This window comes from Oncorhynchus mykiss, chromosome 9 (genome assembly GCF_013265735.2).
Source record: "Oncorhynchus mykiss isolate Arlee chromosome 9, USDA_OmykA_1.1, whole genome shotgun sequence".
In the NCBI taxonomy this organism is placed as follows: Eukaryota; Metazoa; Chordata; class Actinopteri; order Salmoniformes; family Salmonidae; genus Oncorhynchus; species Oncorhynchus mykiss.
In genome coordinates, this window is record NC_048573.1 from 60,821,964 (window position 1) to 60,830,508 (window position 8,545).

Sequence of the window (8,545 nt, forward strand, 5' to 3'; positions counted from 1 at the left end):
ACTGATAGGACTTCATAGGGCTCCATCAGATGAAATGGGATTGATTAGTCAGGTCTTATTTTGGCTGTTACCCTCTCTCCCCCCTCTGATCTGTGACTGAGTATGTAACAGGGGTAACACCTGACCCCCTCTGGCAGAGATCAAATCAAAGTTTACTTGTCACATGCGACGGGGGGGGGGGGGGGGGGGGGGGGGGGGGGCAATGCAAATAGACTGGGTAGCCATTTGATTAGCTGTTCAGGAGTCATATGGCTTGGAGGTAGAAGCTGTTTAGAAGCCTTTTGGACCTAGACTCCACTACCGCTTGCTGTGCGGTAGCAGAGAGAACAGTCTATGACTAGGGTGGCTGGTGTCTTTGAACATTTTTGGGCTTTCCTCTGACACCGCCTGGTATAGATGTCCTGGATGGCAGGAAGCTTGACCCTCTGTAGCGCCTTGTGGTCTGAGGCCGAGCAGTTGCCATACCAGGCGGTGATGCAACCCGTCAGGATGCTCTCGATGGTGCAGCTGTTTAACTTTTTGGGCGTCTCACAATATGTTCAGGGGGGCGCGGCACAGTGCTTGGAAGAACCATGCGACACATGCCAAATGGCACCCTATTCCCTATATAATTTACTACTTTTGACCAGAGCCCTATAAACCGTGGTCAGAAGTAGTGCACTATGTAGGAAATAGGGTGCCATTTGGGAAACAGCCATGTGCTTTTGTGGAATCTAATCCAGTGTGTGGGATGGGTGATGGATCAGTCAGATAAAGCCCAGGCAGTTTCAGCGGACCGCCTATCCTATCTATCCTATCGCCAGCCACAACAATTGAACAGACTGAGAATGGATTAGTCCAGAATTAGATTGGAGATAGATAGGCTAGATAGGCTAGCTGCGGGACAGATTACTGTGGTGTGGTGGGAGTTATGCTCTGCTCTGTTCTCTCAGTCAGCTAGATCTCTCACTGGCTCTATACACCCAGCTGAGGCATTCTCTCTCTCTCTAGTTCATAGTCTCCTCAACAGATTGCACTGGGAGATTCTCCTCAAGCCTGGAGTGTGTTCTCTCCCAGTCAACTAGCTCTCTCACTAGGCGCTGGCTCTAGTACCTACAGTACAATATACTGGTCATCCGCTTCTAACTAACATGCAGACTGCACCACCATCTTAATTGTGGTAATAGAAATAGATATATGATAGTATAAAGTAGTAATTGTATTTATATGGAGGTGAGTATTTAAGTGCAACACACACACCAGTCACCCTCAGTATGCCTGTTAGTGTTGGCACAGATACCATAGGACACTAACCTCATTCACAGCTGGGGATGGAAAATAGTTGTATTTCCAAATGTGAAAAATACATGTGTTTAAGCGGTGGACCTGCATAGTTTTCTGCTGTTTAAATGAAAAGGCTTATTTAAAACAACAAGAGCAAGCGTTAGAGCTCGAGGATATTCTTCAATGTCACAGATAATAAGCAGCATATCATCACCGATTGGATGCACCAGAAAAACAGACCAACTTACTGCTTATATCTGCTTCTGAAACGGAACACATATTTTCATCGCCAGATTCAGAAGCTAAATGAATCTCTTTCATGGTGCTACATGTCTACTTGCTAAGTGCTCCATGTTTACATGTTCTGTTGCTAGGTCAATACTCTATGTTCAGTGGAAGAATTCTCAAGGCTAAACAGTTTGTACATTGAATACATTTATATGTTACATAACTTGAATGTATTTAAAGAGTCAAATGAGAGCACTGAGGCGTCCTCCCATTTGCCCCCCACCCCCCACCCCATTTCCCCCCCATTTGCCCCCCACCCCCCACCCCATTTCCCCCCCATTTGCCCCCCACCCCCCACCCCATTTCCCCCCCATCTCCCCCCCATTTCCCCCCATTTCCCCCCCATCTCCCCCCGCCCCCCATCTCCCCCCATTTCCCCCCCATCTCCCCCCATCTCCCCCCATCTCCCCCCATTTCCCCCCATCTCCCCCCATCTCCCCCCATTTCCCCCCATTTCCCCCCATTTCCCCCCATCTCCCCCCATTTCCCCCCATCTCCCCCCATTTCCCCCCATTTCCCCCCATTTCCCCCCATTTCCCCCCATCTCCCCCCATTTCCCCCCATCTCCCCCCATTTCCCCCCCATCTCCCCCCATTTCCCCCATCTCCAGGCATTGAACATCCTTAAACGTGCTGCACACACATTCATTGCACTTTTCCGCTGGATTTATTCAGCACTTTCCCTGGACAAATAGTTTCACACAGACAGCCACACTCAGAGATCCAGACCCCACCAAAATAACCATGATGCCATGGTCCTGAGCTGGTTCTGAATATGGGAGAGAGAGTAGGGCACACTGGTAGGGTCTCTCCTCTCTATTGGGTTGATGGAGAGACAGTAGGGCACACTGGTAGGGTCTCTCCTCTCTATTGGGTTGATGGAGAGACAGTAGGGCACACTGGTAGGGTCTCTCCTCTCTATTGGGTTGATGGAGAGACAGTAGGGCACACTGGTAGGGTCTCTCCTCTCTATCGGGTTGATAGAGAGACAGTAGGGCACACTGGTTGGGTCTCTCCTCTCTATCGTGTTGATGGAGAGACAGTAGGGTTGCACTCTCCAGTCAGTCACAGTCCTTGCTCCCATTCATAGCTCTCTAGCTGATCAGGGAGACATCTGAGTGCACCCTTTAACACCTATTTCTGCCCCAGTTTCCCCCTGTAAACTGTAAGTGCTCTCGATGGCATAGTATGTATGCCATACAATATGTATGAATGCACCCTAGTCTGTCCTGAAGTCAACTCTAGGTCAGCAAACAAGGTACATGATTGTGAAAGTAAAATTAAACCTTTAGCCAGCTAACAATGCTGCACAGCTCCGTGGCCTTGGCGTGTTTCCACGAACAATGGACTGCTAAAGGTCTGACCCCCCTCTCACACAGTCTCATCTTTCTCCATCTGTCTCCCTGTCTCTGTTCCTCTGGTTCTGCTCTCACCTCTGGGGAGAGGTACAGTAACGTTGGTAATGGTGGAGGTGTTGACATTAAGCCAGAGAAGCAGGGACGTGGCAGTAGCCTTTAGGTTCAGGTTGGCCTAGCAGAGGGGATTTCTGTAATGAATGGTGTATAATACTCACTGAGGGAGAGGAGAGGGGAGGAGAGGAGAGGAGGTTGGTAAACTGAACCGTTCTCTCTCAGTAGCCTATAAATAAATAATTGAGGGGAGAAGCAGGACAGAACAGGTTTCCGGTGTGAGTGTATGATGCTGAGAGACTCATCATGGGAAAAGGGAGATTGGGGTAGAGGAAGTCTCAGGTGACCTACCGTGAGGTTAGATGTGGGAGAGAGTAGAGCCTTTTCTGTTTGGATAGAAGCCCACTGGCATCAGCCTTCCCTCAGGGTTCACTTGTCCATCTCCACTACACTGCACTCAGCCCCAAGCAACCTCTGCTTCCTCCATTACCTGCTCCGGGTCATTTCTCTCTCTCTGTCTCTCTCTCTCATCCTCTCTAGAGTTCTCTCAACTCTATCTTGCTCTCTCGCTCTCTCTCTATCTCGCTCTTTTGCTCTCTCTCTCTCTCTCTCTCTCTCTCTCTCTCTCTCTCTCTCTCTCTCTGTCTCTCTCTCTCTCTCTCTGTCTCTCTCTCTCCCTCTCTCTCTCTGTCTCTCTCTCTCCCTCTCTCTCTCTCTCTCTCTCTCTCTCTCTGCAAAGTGCATCTGTCTGACAATTTCAAGGGAGATGTTGAAGAACTCTACCTCACAAGCTGCATGCCTGGAATCGTTTCTCTGCTTGTGGAGTGTGTTGGGGGGGAGTTGAGCACCTCTGCAGAACAGGGTCTGCTGCATGGGGCTGTGGGAGAGGGACAGAGGGGCGGTGGGGGCTGTGGACTGTCCTTAATGTTGATTCCATTATCTCTCTATGTGACTCAGGAGCCAAGGCTAGAGTAGGGGAGAGAGAGAGAGAGTGGGGGGAGAGATGCAGGGTGAGTGGGGGAGAGATAGGGGGAGGCCATACATCTTTTATCTCAGTTCATGTTTACCTGACAGTGGTCTGTTTAGACCCGCTGGTGTGTGAGTGTTCACTCAGGGATTAAAGTGGGGGCTTTTAACCTTTCCAGGGTCACTGGTAGAGAAACAAGCAGGGTGATGAACATGAACACTGAACACTGGGGCTGTTTAGAACCCCTGGATGGACAGACTTCAGGTGGAGGGCTGGGACTGGAAGTGCACCCTGGGGAAGCTGTGTGTGTGTGTGTGTTTGTGTGTGTGTGTGTGAGTGAAAGAAGGAGAATAGGCGGTGACCGTGTTCAGAGCTCTCTGGGCAGTATGTTGTGTGATAGAGGTCTGATTGAGATGAAGTGCAGACTGTGTGTGGAAGGTCAGAGTTATCGAGTGTTCCCCTGTGGCTGCAGACAGACAGAACAACACAGCCAGCCCTATCCCTGTTAGGGGAGGTACATACAGTTGAAGTCAGAAGTTTACATACCCCTTAGCCAAATACATTTAAACTCAGTTTTTCACAAAACCTGACATTTAATCCTAGTAAAAATTCCCTGCCTTAGGTCAGTTAAGATCACCACTTTATTTTAAGAATGTGAAATGTCAGAATAATAGTAGAGAGAATGATTTATTTCAGGTTTTATTTCTTTGATCACATTCCCAGTTTACATACACTCAATTAGTATTTGGTAGCATTGCCTTTAAAATGTTTAACTTGGGTTAAACATTTTGGGTAGCCTTCCACAAGCTTCCCACAATAAGTTGGGTGAATTTTGGCCCATTCCTCCTGACAGAGCTGGTGTAACTGAGTCAGGTTTGTAGCCCTTCTTGCTCACACACACTTTTTCAGTTCTGCCTACACATTATCTATAGGATTGAGGTCCGGGCTTTGTGATGACCATTCCAATACCTTGACTTTGTTGTCCTAAAGCCATTTTCCCACAACTTTGGAAGTATGCTTGGGGTCATTGTCCATTTGTAAGACCCATTTGCAACCAAGCTTTAACTTCCTGACTGATGTCTTGAGATGTTGCTTCAATATATCCACATAATTTCCCTTCCTCATCATGCCATCTATTTTGTGAAGTGCACCATCCCTCCTGCAGCGAAGCACCCCCACAACATGATGCTGCCACCCCTGTGCTTCACGGTTGGGATGGTGTTCTTCGGCTTGCAAGCCTCCCCCTTTTCCTCCAAACATAACAATGGTCATTATGGCCAAACAGTTCTATATTTGTTACATCAGACCACGGGACATTTCAATCTTTGTCCCCATGTGCAGTTGCAAACCGTAGTCTGGCTTTTTTATGACGGTTTTGGAGCAGTGGCTTCTTCCTTGCTGAGCGGCCTTTCAGGTTATGTTGATATAGGACTTGTTTTTACTGAGGATATAGATACTTTTGTACCTAATTCCTCCAGCATGTTTACAAGGTCCTTTGCTGTTGTTCTGGTATTGGTTTGCACTTTTCGCACCAAAGTACATTCATCTCTAGGAGACAGAATGCGTCTCCTTCCTGAGCGGTATGACAGCTGTGTGGTCCCATGGTGTTTATACTTGCGTACTATTGTTTGTACAGATGATCGTGGTACCTTCAGTGGTTTGGAAATTGCTCCCAAGGATGAACCAGACTTGTGGAGGTCTCCAATTTTTTTTCTGAGGTCTTGGCTGATTTCTTTTGATTTTCACATGATGTCAAGCAAAGAGGCACTGAGTTTGAAGGTAGGCCTTGAAACACATCCACAGGTACACCAATTGACTCAAATTATGTACATTAGCCTTTCAGAAGCTTCTAAAGCCATGACATAATTTTCTGTAATGTTCCAAGCTGTTTATAGGCACAGTTAACTTAGTGTATGTAAACTTCTGAACCGCTGGAATTGTGATAAAGTGAATTATAAGTGAAATAATCTGTCTGTAAACAATTGTTGGAAAAATTACTTGTGTCATGCACAAAGTAGATGTCCTAACTGACTTGCCAAAACTATAGTTTGTTAATTAACAAGACATTTGTGGAGTGGTTGAAAAACAAGTTTTAATGACTCCAACCTTAGTGTATGTAAACTTCCGACTTCAACTGTAGATCCACATTACAGACAGCCAGGTCCCTCACTCACACACACACACACACACACACACACACATATACACACACACACACACACGCACGCACGCATACACACACACACACACACACACACATACACACACACACACATACACACACACACACACACACACACACACACACACACACACTCACCCTGGGTCAACAGCAGCATCTCACAACATGGGTTCATGGCATGTCTCCCTCATGCTTTATGGATGAACATATTGCTTGTATGTAGTTGCTTGTAGTTCTCCTTCTTCATCTCCCTCTCTGCTGTAAATGTCAGTAACCAGGTTAATGCTGGTCGGGTGTCTCCCCCACATCCTGTACATATGGTTTTCACATATGTAGTTACGCTACCAGGCTTGTGTTTGCATTACACTGCTACTGGGCAGGGAGGCATGAACCACTGGAAATGAAAATGAAATGAACAACTGGTTTGGAAATGAACCACTGGTTTTCAGATTCTGCTTTTGTTCACAAGTTATTCAGTCTTTGAGCTGTGCTCCTTGCCCATACAGAACCATACAGAACCATACAGAACCATACAGCACTATACAGAACCATACAGCACCATAGATCACCATAGAGCACCATATAGCACCATACAGAACCATACAGCACCATACAGAAGCAGACAGCACCATACAGAACCATACAGAACCATACAGCACCATACAGAACCATACAGCACCATACAGAAGCATACAGCACCACATAGCACCATACAGCACCATACAGAAGCATACAGCACCATACAGAACCATACAGAAGCATACAGCACCATACAGAACCATACAGCACCATACAGAACCATACAGCACCATACAGAAGCATACAGCACCACATAGCACCATACAGCACCATACAGAAGCATACAGCACCATACAGAACCATACAGAAGCATACAGCACCATACAGAACCATACAGACGCATATAGCACCATATAGAACCATACAGACGCATACAGCACGATACAGAACCATACAGACGCATACAGCACCACATAGCACCATACAGCACCATACAGAAGCATACAGCACCATACAGAACCATACAGCACCATACAGCACCATACAGAAGCATACAGAACAATACAGAAGCATACAGCACCATACAGAACCATACAGAACCATACAGAAGCATACAGCACCATGCAGAACCATACAGAAGAATACAGCACCATATAGAACCATACCGAAGCATACAGCACCATACAAAACCATACAGAACCATACAGCACCATACAGAATCATACATCACCATACAGCGCCATACAGAAGCATACAGCACCATACAGAAGCATACAGCAACATACAGAACCATACAGAAGCATACAGCACCATACAGACGCATACAGCACCATACAGCACCATACAGAACCATACAGCACCATACAGCACCATACAGCACCATACATAACCATACAGAAGCATACAGCACCATACAGCACCATACAGAAGCATACAGCACCATAAAGAACCATACAGCACCATACAGAACCATACAGAACCATACAGCACCATACAGCACCATACAGCACCATACAGAAGCATACAGCACCATACAGAACCATACAGAACCATACAGCACCATACAGAACCATACAGCACCATACAGCACCATATAGAACCATACAGAAGCATACAGCACTGCTGGTGCTGCTCTATGGGCTTGGCTAACCCTGACTAACCTCTTGTCTTAGAGACCATGAATCAGGGGTTGTGTTGAACTTATTTCACCTTTGTTCTGTTGTGTTTGGCCACTTGCTACCGCCTCACTGTTACGCCCCTCGCCCCTACTCCCAGGGGACCCTAATGACAGACCTTGAGACAACCCCCTGGGGGGGTGCGGTAAGGGCAAAGGTTTCATTGTGGGGTGGGGTGCTCTTTGGACCTGTCACTGTGTGAATAGATACATGGCTATAGAGAGGAGGGGCCCAACAGATGATAGAACCATCAGCTTTCATGTTACCACAGCGACAGTGACATCACAGAACCATCTCTCTCTCACGCCACCGCCAGTCGCCAGGATCCTTCCAGAGATTTACAGTCACCTTTTTTTGGGAAGCTGTAACTGGTGCTAAGACGAGATGTGTAGGTATGTCACAGAGGGTCGTCACAGAGGGTCGTCGTGCTGAACACATCCCTAAAATGAGACATTCAAATGTTATTACACTGTGGTAATATGGGTTTTCAATCAGAAGTGGATTCAAACTTTAACTGATGTCAAACTCCAACGTTAGAAAAAAAATACAACCAACCGTGTTAACTTCTGCAGGGCTTGATGCTGACCTTTTTTTACAAGGAGCATGTTTTGAAAAATGTAGGCACACAAAATATTTCAGGTATTAAAGCTAGAATCCTTTTATTTTTCTCGTCTCACTGGTGCTCCTAAATGAAAACTCCAGGACGCACAGCAAAATATTTAGGCACATATATGAGTAAGATG

The 8,545-nt window shown here is 46.7% G+C and overlaps 1 protein-coding gene across 2 annotated transcripts in view; it reads left to right on the top strand.

The window, feature by feature from the left end:
- The window catches only part of LOC110531229 (plexin-A2-like), a 435,878-nt gene that overhangs the window by 185,441 nt on the left and 241,892 nt on the right, over positions 1 to 8,545 (top strand). The gene's annotated exons all lie outside the window — the stretch shown is intronic.